Raw genomic sequence first — 17,746 nt, forward strand, 5'->3', positions numbered from 1 at the left:
CGTGCGGAGCCAGAGTCCTAGGGTGACCACAACTCTCCCACCCTTTCTGGGTCACCCTCTGGACCCAAGTCCCCATACGCCTCCTCTGCCCTCCTATTCCAGCATAAGCACTGTGACTGGGCTCAAGGGTGTACCCTGGGACTTGACATCGGTAGCCTCAGGCTTCCCCTAGTTCTGGTGGGACCTGTGAGCCTAGAGGGTCTGAGTTCAGGGCAAGGCTGGGTGGGCTGGGACTCTCGCGAAAGGCTCCTGCAGCCAGCTCCTTCCTGATGCACGTGAGATTGTGGTGGGGCAGCCTCCGACCTGGCACCTCCCCTGGGCGCCCCTCTCCACACAGCCCTGCCCAGTTCCCTCCCCCACCCCCGCAACCGCCCAACCACCTCCTCCTGCCTCCTAGTTCTAGAGGAGTGCTCTTTTGATGCGCATTTGCAACTGGCACCCCATGGCCCTGCACAGAGTCAATCAAGCTAATGACCTCAACCTGAAGTGCACAACTTTGAAACTGCTAGATACGTGGGAAATGAACAAAAAAAAAAGAGGAGAAACACTTAACAACAGTTACAAAAAAAGTTATATGGGACTGTATTCTCACATCATGGACTCAAAGATGCTGGGTTGTATTTTTGTTTGCCAACAAGTCTTAGATAAGGGAATTGGTGCCAGGAATAGATGTAGAGTCTGACTTTGGAAAAATGAGGGAAAATCTGGGATTGATTAATTGATGTGGATGAGACTGAAAATAGTGATAACAACATAACATTTAAAGAGGAAATCCTAGCAGCCTAGAACATGCAGTGGAAATTTTTCTAAGTAGCACCAGAAAAGACCTTTAATCACTACACAAAATGGGTCAGTAGTTCAAGATCTCCCTAAGAAAACAGGAGGCCGAGACCACTCTCATTCAGGTTGCAGCAAACAGGCAAGAAAAAGAGCATTTTAATCTTGTGCAAAGTCAGAAAAGAAGAGAAAAAGATGAGATGCTCCTCTACTTCATCCCTAAGGCTACTTTAATATTGACACCAAATTAGACAAGGATGACAGAAGAAGAGTTACAAGGCAAGCACACCAAGTAACTGGGATGCAAAAACCTACATAAAATACTGGCAAAGGAAATCCAGCAAAGTATAAACCATGTAACACGCCATCATCAAGGGGGTTTATCGTCAGCATGCAAGCTTGAGTGAACATTAAAGATTTAATAATTTAATTCATCACATGCATAGATGGAAGAAGAAAAGACATGCTCATCTCAAGAGATGGGGACAAAGCAGTGGATAAAATCCAATCACACTGAGAGATAAGGATGCTGAGCAATCATGGACCAGAAAAGGAGTTCCTTAAGTTGGAAAAATACAACTGGCATGATAGTTCATGGTGAAATGCGGGACATTCTCTTTAAAATTAATTAGCATTAAAATAAGGATGCTTTCCCAATTTGAAGAATGGCGTCTGGCATCTTAAACATTAGCAAGCAGCCATCTAAGATGCAACCATTGGTCTCAACCCACCTGGATCAAAGGAGAATGAAGAATACCAAGGACACGAGGTGATTACGAGCCCAAGAGACAGAAAGGGCCACGTGAATCAGCGACTACATCATCCTGAGACCAGAAGGACTAGTCGGTGTCCGGCTATAACCAATGACTGCCCTGACAGGGAACACAATAGAGAAACCCTGAGGGAGCAGGAGAACAGTGGGATGCAGACCCCAAATTCTCAAAAGACCATACTTAATGGTCTTACTGAGCCTGGAAGGATCCCGGTGGTCATGGCTCCCAGACCTTCCGTTGCCCCAGGACAGGAACCATTCCCGAAGCCAACTCTTCAGACATGGATTGGACTGGGCAATGGGTTGGAGAGGGATGCTGGTGAGGATTGAGCTTCTTGGATCAGGTGGACACTTGAGACTGTGTTGGCATCTCCTGCCTGGAAGGGAGATGAGAGGGTGGAGGGGGTTTAGAAGCTGTGAAAAGGACACGAAAAGAGAGAGTGGAGGGAGAGAGCAGGCTGTCTCATTAGGGGGAGAGTAATTGGGAGTGTGTAGCAAGGTGTATACGGGTTTTTGTGTGAGAGACTGACTTGATTTGAAAATTTTCACTTAAAGCACACAAAAAAATCATTAAAAACAGAAGGATGCTTTCTATCATTATTTATATTAAATATTTAACACTGGAGGTCCAAACAAAACGACAACAAAAAGAAGGAAAAGCTGCAACTGCTATTATTCATAGATTACAGAAATGCCTCCACAGAAAAATTTCCAAACCATTGAAATTAATGCTAGTCAATCCTAAATATAAACTAAAAAATAAACTGCATTTCTATACATCGGCAACAAGCCGACTCTGTTGTAGCTCTTAGTGAAAGCAGAGGACACTGATAGGGAAATAGCAGGATTTGGGTGGGCTAGACAATGAGGGGAGAACACTATTTTACACCAGGCTTCATGTATAACCATGGGTATGTGTTAGTCATCTAGGGCTGCCATAAGAAAAAAATAACACAATTGGGTGGCTTTAAAGAACAGATATTTATTTTCTCACAGTTCAGGAGGCTAGAAGTAGGAATTCAGGGCATGGCTCATGTCTACTTCAGCTTCTAGCAGCTTCCAGCCACCCTTTGCGTTCCTGGCCTTGTAGATTATCTTCCCCTTTGTCTGTCTCCCTCTTCCCCTGTTTGTGTCTGTGTCTATTCTGCTATTTTTATAACTCCGAAGGGATTAGGGTTAGGACCCACCCTAAACTGGTATGGTCTCATAAAAATAATTTAAAAAATCCCCTATTTCCAAATCAGGTCACATTTATAGGTACAGTAGTTAGAATTTCAACATACCTTTGGGGTTACACAATTCAGTCCATATAGTACCCTCACCAGATATTCTGGACTGAGAGTACAAACATGAGCAGCTGAGAGTTCTATTTTTTCTATATTAGTTGGCTATAACTTGTCTGATTCCACCCATATAAACTTTGGAGCAACTTATTATGAAGGACCAGGCCAAGCTTTATTAGCCATGTCCATTATACAGAAAAACGCACACATTCCCATCACTGAAGCCCTGAGAAATTCATCGATAAGGGTGGAATGGGGTTGGGACCAAGAATTGTTTCATGGCGTTGATAACATGGCATAGCTGTTAGACATCTACGTAGAGATGTCAGGTAATAATACTGACAGCTAACACTTACTGGTGCCAGGACTCTTGTGAGGGCTTCTCCTCTCTTAAGATACTTTCTCTGCATGATACCCATGTGAGGAATGTATCATTATACGGCACATTTTACAGATGAAGAACTCAGTACAGAGAGTTAGGCTGACATTTGAATATAAGTAGCGAACCAGGAGGAGTTGAAATGGATGGAGGTGTAAACATCGCATCCTCAGATACAGACAGCCACTGATTCACTGAGGCATCCTAGAGAGAGGGTGTCAATAGAGAGAGAGAGGACTAAGCACTGAGCCTGAGGGCACTCTGACATCTACAAGCCAGACAGATGAACGGCAGCCAACAAAGCTCTCTGAAGTCCAGTGTGGTTCCTGGAGCATGGTCTGTCCTTTCTCTGGACTGCATTTTACCAGTCCCCCTCCCACCCACACTGGGTTTCCCCTTTACAATGGCAGGGACAGTGGGTACCTTTCACCACTGTGTCCACATGATGTAGACTATTCCTGGCACATGGAATCTCTCTAAATATTGACTGATTGAAAAAACGAAAGATGAAAATGATGAATGAAATCATAGTTTGCTACCCCCACGTGTCTGTCAGTTTGTCGTACTGTGGGGGCTTGTGTGTTGCTGTGATGCTGGAAGCTATGCCACCGGTATTCAGATACCAGCAGGGTAACCCATGGAGGACAGGTTTCAGTTGAGCTTCCAGTCTAAGAGAGCCCAGGAAGAAGGACCTGGCAGTCTACTTCTGGAGAGCATTAGCCAGTGAAAACCTTATGAATAGCAATGGAACACTGTCTGATATATGGCTGGAAGATGACCTCCCCAGGTTGGAAGGCACTCACAAGATGACTGGGGAAGAGCTGCCTCCTCAAAGGAGAGTCAACCTTAATGACATGGATGGAGTAAAGCTTTTGGGATCTTCATCTGCTAATATGGCACTTCTCAAAATGAGAAGAAACAGCTGCAAACATCGATTTAATAATCGGAACCTGGAATGTACGAAGTATGAATCTTGGAAAATTGGAAATCATTAAAAATGAAATGGAATGCACAAACATCGATATCCGAGGCATTAGTGAATTAGGCAATACCAGCCCATTTTGAATCAGACAATCATCTAGTCTTCTATGCTGGGAATGACAACTCGAGGAGGAATGATGTTCCATTCATCATCAAAAAGAACATTTCAAGATCTATCGTGAAATACAATGCTGTCAATGGTAGGATAATAACCATACTCCTACAAGGAAGACCAGTTAATACGACTATTATTCAAATTTACACACCAACCACCAGGGCCAAAGATGAAGAAATAGAAGATTTTTTTCAGCTGCTGCAGTCCGAAATTGATCGAACGTGCTATCAAGATGCATTGCTAATTACTGGCTATTGGAATGCAAAAGTTGGAAACAAAGAAGGATCAGTAGTTGGAAAATACGGCCTTGGGGACAGAAATAATGCCGGAGATCAAATGATAGAATTTTGCAAGACCAATGACTTCTTCATTGCAAATACCTTCTTTCACCAACATAAACGGTGACTATACACATGGACCTCGCCAGACGGAACACACAGAAATCAAACTGACTACATCTGTGGAAAGAGACGATGGAAAAGCTCAATATCATCAGTCACAACACGGCCAGGGGCGGACTGTGGAACAGACCATCAATTGCTCATATTCAAGTGCAAGCTGAAATTGAAGAAAATGAGAGCAAGTCCACGAGAGCAAAAATATCCCACCTGAATTTAGAGACCATCTCAAGAATAAATTTGACACATTGAACACTAGTGACCGAAGACCAGACAAGTTTTCAAATGACATCAAGGACATCATCCATGAAGAAAGCAAGAGGTCACTGAAAAGACAGGAAAGAAAGAAAAAACCAAGGTGGGTGTCAGAGGAGACTCTGAAACTTGCTCTCGAACGTCGAGCAGCTAAAGCAAAAGGAAGAATTGATGAAGTAAAAGAACTGAAGATTTCAAAGGGCCTCTCAAGAAGACAAAGTAAAGTATTATAATGACATGTGCAAAGAGCTGGAGATGGAAAACCAAAAGGGAAGAACATGCTCGGTGTTTCTCAAGCTAAAAGAACTGAAGAAAAAAATCAAGCCTCGCATTGCGAAAGTGAAGGATTGCATGGGGAAAATATTAAACGATGCAGGAAGCATCAAAAGAAGATGGAAGGAATACACAGAATTATTATACCAAAAAGAATTGGTCAATATTCAACCATTTCAAGAGGTGGCCTATGATCAGGAACCAATGGTACTCAAGGAAGAAGTCCAAGCTGCTCTGAAGGCATTGGCGAAAAACAAGGCTCCAGGAATTGATGGAATATCAATAGAGATGTTTCAGCAAACAGATGCAGCGCTGGAGATGCTCACTCGTCTATGCCAGGAAATATGGAAGACAGCTTCCTGGCCAACTGACTGGAAGAGATCCATATTTATGCCTATTCCCAAGAAAGGTGATCCAAACGAATGTGGAAATTATAGAACAATATCATTAATATCACACGCAAGCAAAATTTTGCTGTAGATCTTTCAAAAACGGCTGCAGCAGTATATCGACAGGGTACTGCCAAAAATTCAGGCCGGTTTCAGAAGAGGACATGGAACCAGGGATATCCTTGCTGATGTCAGATGGATCCTGCCTGAAAGCAGAGAATACCAGAAGGATGTTTACCTGTGTTTTATTGACTATGCAAAGGCATTCGACTGTGTGGATCATAACAAACTATGGATAACACTGGGAAGAATGGGAATTCCAGGACACTTAATTGTGCTCATGAGGAACCTTTACATAGATTAAGAGGCAGTTGTTCAGACAGAACAAGGGGATACTGATTGGTTTAAAGTCAGGAAAGGTGTGCGTCAGGGTTGTATTCTTTCAGCATACCGATTTAATCTGTATGCTGAACAAATAATACGAGAATCTGGACTATATGAAGAAGAACGGGGCATCAGGATTGGAGGAAGGCTCATTAACAACCTTCATTATGCAGATGACACAACCCTGTTTGCTGAAAGTGAAGAGGACTTGAAGCACTTACTAATGAAGATCAAAGACCACAGCCTCCAGTATGGATTACGCCTCAACATAAAGAAAACAAAAATCCTCACAACTGGACCAACGTGCAACATCATGAGAAATGGAGAAAAGACTGACGTTGTCAAGGATTTCATTTTACTTGGATCCACAATCAACAGCCATGGAAGCAGCAGTCAAGAAATCAAAAGACACATTGCATTGGGCAAATCTGCTGCAAAGGACTTCTTCAAAGCACTGAAGAGCAAAGATCTCACCCTGAAGACTAAGGTGCACCTGGCCCAAGCCATGCTATTTTCAATCACATCATATGCACGTGAAAGCTGGACAATGAATAAGGAAGACGGAAGAAGAGTTGACGCCTTTGAATTGTGGTGTTGACGAAGAATATTGAATATACCATGGACTACCAAAAGAACGAACAAATCTGTTTTGGAAAAAGTGCGGCCAGAAAGCTCCTTAGAGGCAAGGATGGCGAGACTGCGTCTTAACATACTTTGGATATGTTGTCAGGAGGGATCAGTCCCTGGAGAAGGACATCATGCTTGGCAGAGTACAGGGTCAGTGGAAAAGAGGGTGACCCTCAATGAGGTGGATTGACACAGTAGCTGCAACAATGAGCTCAAGCATAACAATGATTGTAAGGATGGCGCAGGATCATGCAGTGTTTCGTTCTGTTGTGCGTAGGGTCCCTATGAGTCAGAACTGACTCGACGGCACCTAACAACAACAAGAACAATCTCTGAATACTTTAAGGGCCTTCGTGTGTAAGAGGGAGAAAATATGATCTGAGTTGATCCTGAGACTATCTCTTAGTGTTAAAGAATGCTGAATAACAATTAGATAAAAAGGTTCAATAGCAAAGATCTTTGTTAAAAGATTTAAGTATAGGTTGAAGATTACTAGAAACATGCACGTTTAATATTTCAACTATAGTCAAATTGCTAAAATGATATACTCCTTGCACACAGCAGAATATAATAAAACAATTTGATGCTGTCTGTAAAATAAACAAAACATGATCATGGAAAAGGCTAATATTGAGTGAAAGGAGCAGGATATAATATTTATGTGAATATACATAAATGTGTGTGACACACATATAAAACCCATTGCCATGGAGTCTATTCTTACTCATGGTGTTCCCATGTGTGTTGGGGTAGTCTCCAAATTTTCAATGACTAGAATATACTCCTATAAGCAGGACAAAATTAAAGGAGTATATTTAAATAATAACTTAACAGATGTGAAAGAATTAAACCTGCAGAGAGGCTGCCCAGGAACCCAAGACTACAATAACATTGGTATGGAAAGCAGAATGATGGTGTCGGGAAGCCTGGTGGTCACATGCTTCCAGCTCTAAAGAGAAGAGCAAATAAACCAGGGGAGAAGACAGTGAGCCAGAAGAGTGGGAGAAATGAAGCATTTCTCGAGTGGCAACTAAGGCTGAGCCTCTGCTGATGGCATGTAGTCCCTCATTTAAACCTTACAAGGATGTAATGGGTGGGATAGACCTTGTTATCCACTTTCATCATGCAACATTTTATTAATTTGAACAGTAGCATATTATAAAAACAAATTAGAAAATAGAGAAAAGTATAATAAAAGAATACGCCTCATCCGTTGAGTACTATTATGCTGCCTCAGCAGCTGCTCATTGTTGTTGTTGTAAACATACCACACAACCTTTGGTGACTGAACAACTGACAGTAATTAGCATTAATTGGCTGTGCAACCCTGCCCTTCATCAATGTGACTTTTCCACCACTCTTAACCAGAACTCAGTCTCCATATGCAGGAACACCACTTTATTTCCTCCCTCCTGCCCCTGGTAACCCCTAATAAACTTTTATGTCTACACATTTGCTTGTTTTTGTAAAAGACGGGTTTTTGAATCTGAAAGTTCATGACAAGCCACAAGGGTAAATTCATGTGGTAGAAGTTATTTGCAATACATATATCCTACTACTGACTTGGTTCTGAAATACATAAAGAACAATCCAAAAAGGAAAAAGGAAAAAGAAAGCAGACAGTTTGATAGAAAAATGAGCAAATACTTGAACACTGTATAAAAGATTTCTATATGGCCAAGAAACATATGAAAAGTGACAAACCTTCACTGGTTATCAGAGAAATTCTAATTAAAAGCCACAATGTGATACTATCCCCTACACGCCAGATTGGCTAAAACGGAAAAGATGGAAAATACCAACTATTGGGTATAACGTGGAGTAACTGGAGCTCTAATCTACCGCTAGTGGAAGTGTAATTTGGTACAACCACTTTAAAAATGTTTTGTCCGTATCTACAAAAGCTGTGAACATACATATATCCTAGGACCCAGCAATTCTACTTCAAGATACATACCCGGTAGAAATGGGTACATATCTTCACCAAAACACATACACTTCTCAGCATCCACTAAGGAATAAACACCTTCCTTAGGAATGTCTAACTTTTAAAGCATTATTCTCTGTCTGTTGTAAGGTGATGTCCATATATGATGATAAGTTTACACAGAAAAGTCTAGAGCTTTATGTGAAATTCAGCAGCAAATCTCTAGAGGCTCATGTTCTCATAGCTTCTGTCGCCTCTGCAGCCCCTGCTTCTGTCTGTCCATCTGCTGGGCTGCACCACATGGAACCAGTTATGAAATTCAAGCCCATCTTACACTCGCCAAGGTCCTATTCACACAAAATTTGTATTAGCTTAAAAGAAAAGATGTGTAGATAAGACACACAAGGGATTTAATTGCAGCAAAACAAACCTTAAAATGAAATGGCTGGGAATGGTGGCCTCCCTTTATAAAAAGGAGTCCTTGTACAGACTACGGGAAAATGCAGTTAAGATATGGGTCATGGGAAAAGGAGCGTTTGTAGCAATCTGGTAATCACTCAGACCACCTGTAAAAATGTTTTCATCCTTTTTCTCATACCTTACACAAAACAAAATTCCAGATGGATAGAATATTTAAAATTAAAATATGCAACCATAAAAATTTTAGAAGTTTTTATTTTCTTTTTATTGATAAAAGAGAAAGACTTTTTAAAAATCCCAAAATATGAAGGCTAAAACTGTTAAGATCTATAGATCTTTGGCATATCAAAAAGTATATGAAGAGAGTAAAAATACAGGCAAAAAGCTGAAAAAAAGTTTGCAGGCTAAGGATTTGAATAGAGATTTCTCGAAAGCAGATACAGAAACTCTCAACAAGCACAGGAAAAGAAGCGTAACCTCATTAGTCATCAGGGAAATGCAAATCTAAACTAAAGTGCACTATTATTTCAAAAGCAGTAAGATGGCTAAACTCAACAGGATGGACAACAAGTGTCGGCGACGATGTGGAGAAGCTGGAATACCGCTGGTGGAAATGTAAAATGATCCAATTGTTTTGGAAAATGGTTTGGCAATTCTGCAGAAAGTTAAACACAGAATTACCACACAACACTGCAATTGCACTCCTAGGTCTGCACCCGGAGAATCAAAAGCATGTTCACATACAAACTCACACAGAGGATTCCTAGTAGTGTTATTCATAACAGCCAAACTGTGGAGAGAACCCACATGTCATGACCTGATAGACAGGATGTGGTATATTCATAGACTGGAATATTACTCAGCCACAAAAAGGCACCAAGTACTGATACATGCCACAACATGGACGAACCTTGAGAACATTACGCTAAATGAAAGAAGCCAAACACAAATGACCGCATCGTGTACGATTCCATTTACATGAAATGTCCAGAACAAACCAACACAGACAGAAGTAGATTAGTCGTTGCTACGGCTTGGAGGAAAGGAGTAATGAGGATGACTGTTAATACGCCTTTATTAACAAGGGCCTTTATTTACGGGGCACTGAAAATATTCTGAAGCTAGACAGTGGTGACTGTTGTGCCAAGTCTGCCCATATACTAAAAGCCACGGTATTGTGCATATTTTCAAAGGCAGTGTTACGGCAGGTGAATTGTATCTCAATAGAAATATTTGTGATTCCTAAAAGACTAACTTTTCAATTAACATATAGAACCTATAAATCAGTAGGGAAAAAACAATCCAATTTTAAAATGTCTCCCTCCAAAGCAAAGGGAAGGGGGTACATTCCATCCGTACAGCTTATTTTTTTATCTCTTCATTATTCAAGTTCTATTCTCATCTTATGTAACTCTAAATTATACAAGTAATTGTCTCCATTTTCCTTATCCCTGTTTTCACTATTTAACTAAAGACAGCAACACAGTGTTTTTTATAAAAACCCACCCACATTCACTCAAATCATTTTTTTAGCACTTCTTAGGTGCCAGGTACCAGGATGCTCTGACAAACACAACAGACAAGTTCCTGCCTGCATGGGCCTTCTATTTTTGTGAAGCAGGCAGATGATAAACCAGCCAACCAGCTCTTAATGTAACCTAACATTAAGGAGGGAAACATGTAATTTTGGAGCTATCTCAAGCTGTGTCTCTCTCACAAAGATTTCTCCAAATCTAGTGAAAAGTAAACACCTCGAAGGAACTCTGTGGGGCCAATAAATGTGAAAAAGCCATTTCATTTCAGTTTTGTTTTGTTGCTTTCACCTGCTACCCTGTCATTATTTTTTAATAACATGATTATGGAGCTGACATCAAACTCTCACCACCCGCCTGAAAGAAAAAACCAAACCCGTAGCCATCGAGTCAATTCTGACTCAGAGACCCTATACGACAGAGTAGAACTGCCCCATAGGGTTTCCAGGGAGCAGCTGGTGTTAGGACACAATTCCCTCTTATAAGAATCTGAAAGCTGTTCACTGTGGATGTGTGAGGGACTCAGTAACACTTGCAGAGATTTCCACATGGGTGGGGTGCTCTAGTGTGAGCATCGGGGGAATGGACCCCATGTGCACTTTGCATCCTTCTGCAGATTATGACACAACAAACATTCACTCTTCATTGACCTACATCTTGTAAAAGAACAGAGGGAATTGTTAGACAGGACCCTTCAAAAATGCAGGGCAAGAAATTTTATTGCAACATTAAATGCCAAATAAAATCTTTCTACATTTTTCCCCCTTCCCTACCTCATTTCAAGGAGATAGCTGGATTCACAGTGTTGAAGCTCTGAAACTTCAAGACTCTGAAGAGTCTGTGGTAAAAGCCTCAGCTCACTGAGGTGATCACACTGAGGGAACTGGAGCCCAGGGGAAGAGTGACAGTCAGATAGTAGGGTCCTAGACATTGGGAAGGGGTAGGACCTCCTTCTTGATAATGCCCTGGAATAGGTTACAGCACCTCAAAGGCTGATGCAGGCACATAAGTAGACAAACCCTGTTATGCTGATGACAGCCCCAACAAGGTTCTCATGCTCCAGCTGAGAATGGAAACAGCAGAACGAATGCTTCTAGAGAGATCACCCACATAGGCTGAGGCAATGGGTGTGTTGAAGGTCTTCTCCAAACACTGGTCCTTCATTAGACCCTGGGAATTACTGCATATCTGGATGAGGGAGTACCCTAAAAGTAAGTGAGGTTAAAAACTCCCCTCAATTTTGTAAGCAGGTAGTTCTGAGCCTCAATTCATTTTATTTTTTAAAAAATCATGCTTTTTTTCTATACATGATTTTGTGTAGACTCACACTTACAATTCGTATTACTCATTCATGCATTAAGTCAACAAAGATTTCCTGTATTAATAGCTACATATCAGACCCGAGGCCAGATGCTCTCGGTGATGAAATGACTTAGAGAATTTGCCTCACTGACTGGTGAGAGAAACGGCCAAGTTAACAGGTGTATCAGTCACCTATTGCTGTGTAACAAATGACTCCAATAGGTAGTGTCTTAAAAAAACAACCATTTACTAAGCTCACAATTTTTCAGGTTGTCAATTTGGGGTTCTTCTGATCTGGGCCAGCCACAGTGGCTCGCAGCAGGGCTTATTCATCTGTCTACCATTTGCTTCCAGCTCACCAGCGAGCCAGTTTGCCTAAAATCAACTCAGTGAAACCACTGGATCATCTTTCCAATGGTCCCTCATCATTCAGCAGGCTGGCCTGGGGTCATTCCCACAGGTTCTCAGGGTTTAAGAGCAACAAAAGGGCAAGACTCAATGCAAAATCTTTTCAATTCTCTCCTTGTATCATCTCTGCTACTATGTCAATGGCTGAAGCAACCGTAAGGTCGGCCTTCAACTAACAGGTAGAGGAAGACTCCTACTGCTAATGAAAGGTGCTCTGGAGTCTCATAGAAGGCATGGGCACAGAGAGAGGAAGAATGTGTAGTAAATGCAATTGTGTTTTATGCTGTGGTAAAGGGTTTCCTGGGTACAATGGAGTACAGAGCAAGAAGTGGACTCATCTACCAGGAGAAGATTCAGGGATGACTACAACCAGGAAGTGATGCCTGAACCAAGTTGGGAATATGACTGAATAGTTAAGGGGTGAAAAAAGGCCGAGCATCCAGGAAGCCCCAGGTATTTTCCAGAGGCTTCAGTAAAAGGGGAAGGATGGCTTGATGAGAAAAGCCTGAGGAAACAGGCTGAAAACACTGGGGCATTTGTTGTATTTGTGAACAGGCACAGATTATCTTTTGTTCTATTGTTTCCCTACCATTCCTGCCTCTTCTGTCCTTTGGGGTCACACAAAACAAGCCCCTACCATCCCCATGTTGAAACTTTTATTTTCCTTGGGAGAAGTCTGCTCCTTCCTCATCACCACCCCAATCTTCTTAATTTCTTCCTCAAATGGTCTCCCCATTTGCTGATTTCTCCTCTAAATGGCATCTTAAACAAAGGCAGAGTCTGTCATGGGTTTTCCCCAAGTCAACTCCCAAACCTTCCATTCTGACTGACCACAAAACTCCTGAGTCTTAGGGCTTCTTGGTGAAGTCATGAGCCTAATCTTTCCAGTGGGGTCAGTTTTCTTCACCTTCACGCTTCACCAGGGAGAGTAGGCCAGCAGACGGGAAGGGAGAGAACATCTCCTAGTCAGAGAGCAGAGCCTGTGTGAAGACTCAGAGGCTAAGGAGACCTAAGAGGGGCTCAGAGTGGACATTTCATGCACAGAGCTGGAGAGACATGATTCCAACAGAGTCAAATGAGAGGATTGGGAGAAAGCAGCTGCCCATGATACTGTTATCATTCCCTGTGCTCTCTTTACCCACCAAAGGATAGTAACCCCTTTTACAGGGCACGGAAAAGTTGCAATTCATTTTTAGTATCTAATCTCCTTTTTCCTACATTGGTGCTAGCACTTCTCAAGCGCCTACCTGACAGTTTCATGTTCTTCTGGTTGCCGTGTTTAGCTTCAAACCGGGCCCATGGAACTCAGCAGTGTCAGCAATGATGTCACACAGGATTACGGAAGCCTTGGTGCTAACTCAGATCTCAGCTGCTTTTTGAAAAGAGTGTCGACCTCAGGTCTTGTGGGAGAGAAACTGTAGCTACTGAATCAAGGAAATTCATGAGCAAGCCAGAGTCCCCAGGTTATCAAAGGTTCCTGCTGGGAGAAGGGATAAAGGTCCTTCAGAAGACCATTATGTTCGGACATCTTCACCCAAGCAGGATGAAACAGTGACACACGAGGAAAAGGCCTTTCTCTAAGACTCTAGACAAAGGTGAGGAAAAATTGTCCCAGATTGATGAGTGCTACAGAACAAAAGGTCTGACTTCCACCAGAAAAGAGAGCCATGGTAGGACAAGATGAAGGATTTGGGGTGAATGGATAAGGTCATAAGGAAGATTCTCCTGAGAAAGCACTTTCTGTCATTTAGTAGATAATTAACCAAAGTTTATTTTCTCAATAAGAAATGTAGGAATAAATGAGGGATGAAATGAAAGAATCCAATTGTAAGTTTGAGAGCTTTCCAGAATAGGTGCAGACAAGGCACACTATTGTTCTGGATCTGAACATGATGGAAGGGAAGGAAGCCAGTGGGCAACTGGGGCAGAGAGTATAGGAGGGTGGAAAGGCTGGATAGGAAGAAGCATACATAATTATTATATTTTCTAATTAGATGGAATTAATATACCATGTGAAGAACTAAGGAAATTACTCAGGAGGTTCTGGGAGTGGTAGGTTGAAGAGCCCAGAACCGATATCATTGAGGGCAGAAGAAGGGCTGTAGACTCCTCCCTAGATCCAGGAACTCCCCTTCCCCTCCTGTGTCTCCTGCCCACCTCCCTCAAGAGCCTAACAACCCCTAACCACAAACATGGATATAGGATAGAATTTTTTATTTTCCTACTTTTCTTAACCTGAGCTACATCTAGGATCAGTCATGTATCACTCTTTTCAGGCCAGTTTTGTTGCCCTCCCCACTACTATTACCTCTGCTGTCCTCCTCCACCCAGTGTTGCCCTCCACTGGCCCTGCTTCCTGCTGCTTCCTGCTTTTCTGACTGGTCTCTAATACCCTTTGAGAGATCCCCCACCCCATCTTCTGTCTGTCACTGGAGCTTACACTCCCCTCCCAAACTCCTTCTCTTTCTTCCTTAACTCGCCAATTCTTCCCTCAAACTCAGAAAAATACTGACCCTTATGCTGACATATACAAGCCCTGCCCCCCCCAGGAGGCATGGTTGTGATTCGGCTACTAAAGTTTGTGCCATCAGACTCTCAAATGTGGACATCTGTTTCTGCCTCACCCTGAAGGACATGGTAATGGGCTTGTGTTCAGAGAAAGGCAATTTTAATCTCCTGGTGTAGGCTAGTTAAGGGTACGAGGAGAAGTTTTCAATTATACAGAAAAGTACAAATAACGCTGTCTCTTTAAGTATAATTCCTTCTATAAAAGCCTTCCCTTAAAAGTAGGATGAAAACAAGTTACAAAGAGGAGACCAATTCTCCTGTTTCAATGCTTACACTCTAAATTTACTAAAAAAAATAACTTTCATAGAAAACAGCTCTTAGAGAAACCATGTATTATCATGAAGGTGCAGAGAGAGAATGAGGTAATTTCCATATTCCACAGGAGCAAATTCACTTCCATCCAACAAATGCAAAAAAAAAAAAATTTTTTTTTTTAATGTGGCGATCCTCTGTTTATATTATAAACTATCACTGGATAAACCTTTGGCTGCTAACTAAAAGGTTGGCAGTTGGAATCCACCAGCCGCTCCTTGGAAACCCTGTGGGGAGTTCTACTCTGTCCTACAGAGTTGCTATGAATTGGAATCTACTGAAAGAAAACTGGGAGTTTTTTTTTTTTTTTAAATCAATGTATTATAATTTTTTGAAAAACGATAGACTTTTGCTATAAGGTAGTACCATCACCGAAATTTTCTGGAGGAGACTTTATTGCCCAGAGTAAATTCCCTAAAGTATGGTCGGTGCCTGGGGAAGAAGAAAGAAGCCATGGGGACTGTGGAGGTGGAGGATGGTGGTGATGGAGAGGCCTCCAGGGATCCCTAGACCAGAGACTTAGGTCACAGTTGAGAAACCAGAGCCCAGATGGCTCATGTAAATTAACTCTCCATTATTGCAAGCCTCAACCCAAGAGGAAAGTGTCACTCAGGGTAGAACATGAGAACAAAAAGCCCAGGTTCCAAGCCCAGGAAGATTCCCAAAGTATCAGCGAGGCCTTTTTCATCAGCTTCCACTAGGCAGAATTCTCACTCATCAAATTACTCCAGAGATCCATAGGTCAAGTATGAGTATTTTACTCAAGTGTGTAAGGTCAAGGGGTTAGCCATGGTCTGGCAGACCAGACCAAAACATCTCACACCCCTGTCGGCAAAAGGCCCCTGGTCTTGAGGCCGAGTTTTTGAAGAAAGTGAGTGCCATCAGGTCTGCCCTCAGTCTAACCAACACTGAGTTCCTGGTCAGCATCCTGGAGTCCTGGCAAGAAGAGCCAGGCACCTCCAGGAGCATCTGGAGGAGGAGACAGGGGCTGAAGAGGCTACCACACCTACTGGTGCTGCTACACATGTGGGAGACCTGGCTGCAGAGGGTGCAGGCATGGCCTCAAGGTCAAAGGAGAAAGCACCTGAAGACGTGCTAGGACTCTCAGACTGAGAGAAGCAGGATGTCTGGACTGCAAAATATGCACCCTTCAGGGAAGAACTTCATTCAGGCTTCTTAAACCCACCTCACCTGGAAGATCCATCCTTTTAGCCTTGTGCCCCTTCCACGCCCCCTCTAGTACATGGAGAGATCCAGCCCTATAGCACCAGGGTGGAAGAAGCCCCAGGATAGCTGTCCGAAGACATGAGGTCCACTCAAAAGCCAAGGAGAGAAGAGGACAAGACTCATCTGCAGATGAGGTCTCAGAGCCCTGAGAATGAGCACAATGTTTGTAAGGAAAGAGAAATGGGATTTCAGTGGGACATGGAAGTCTGAGAAAGAGCCTCTGCAAAGATAGCTCTAAGGGAGGTGTGATTGTGAAGGTGGGCTGGTCACTGAGTTCTTTGTAGTACAAGGTACCAGACAGAAGCCAGACTCTGGGGGGAACCTGCCTGCTGGTGAGCAGTGGGCATAAAACCCTAAACCAATGAGAATCGAGTCCCTTCCCAGCAGCATCTGCACAGATCAGTGATGTTTGCTTGGTCTTTCTCTTTTCTGTGGTCTAACCTGATCTGTCCTGAGATCAGAGAATTGGAATAGAAAAGCCTGACTGAGATGAAACGAGCAAAGAGAAGACAAGGCCTCCTAAATCTGGTGAAGACAGGACACAGATAACCAAAGGTGAGGATGTGAAGAAACAGGTTGAGTTCCAAGTCCCATCCACAGTATCCCAGGGCCTGGGAATCCCTGGAAGTGCCAGAGGTGTGTACTCCCTGGGAGATGTGACCCCAAGTGTCAGAGGATGCCCTATGGAGCAAGGAAGGGAGGGCAGGGCCTCTAGGATGGGCACTTCCATACAGGCTGCCCATGTGAATTTCTAAGAGTGACCATGACAGATCCTGAGAGGGACAGTTTGAGACAAAAGAAAGTAAGTTTTCTGAAGAGGGGTGAATTCCACAGTCTCTGATAATGAAACAGAAATCCCGTCCTGCTCAGAGGTACTGAGTAGGAGGGATTGTGAATTCCCATCCTGCACAGAGGTTGGCTGGGAAGTTCGACTGTCTAAAGACAATGTGGCCAAAGTCTTCTTTATCTTTCAAAGATATATCTTTAACTTCCTGCAAATTCAATTCCGGAAAAAGGCCTAGAATATACAAGCGTGGGTTTTTCAGGAGAGCAACAAGGGGAGAAGGTGATAGTGGCATATCAGAGAAGGAGAACAATAGTCTAATGGTCCCCGTGTTACTTAATGAATCACACATGGTGTCCAGCATTCTTCCTTACCTGTAGACATGTAAATGCAGTAGATGTTTTAGCAATAACTGAATTAATCCTCACAGAATTCTTTTTGGCCATTTCGAGGTATAGAGACCAGAAGAAGTCATTAGTTACAAGAGCAAGCAATAATTCGCTGGTCTGAATTTTGTTCAATTTCTGTGTTTGCCCTTCATAGATGGATAAAAGTCTCTGAATCTGGCATTGAAGACAGTGTTTTCTCTATTGTTATGGATTGAATAGTGTCCCCCAAAATGTGTGTCAACCT

At 42.7% G+C, this 17,746-nt stretch overlaps 1 long non-coding RNA gene across 1 annotated transcript in view; it reads right to left on the reverse strand.

The window, feature by feature from the left end:
* Positions 1-17,746, reverse strand: part of LOC135229358 (uncharacterized) — a 97,370-nt gene that overhangs the window by 27,097 nt on the left and 52,527 nt on the right. The window lies entirely within an intron of this gene.

This window comes from Loxodonta africana, unplaced genomic scaffold (genome assembly GCF_030014295.1).
Source record: "Loxodonta africana isolate mLoxAfr1 unplaced genomic scaffold, mLoxAfr1.hap2 scaffold_282, whole genome shotgun sequence".
NCBI classification, from domain to species: domain Eukaryota; kingdom Metazoa; phylum Chordata; class Mammalia; order Proboscidea; family Elephantidae; genus Loxodonta; species Loxodonta africana.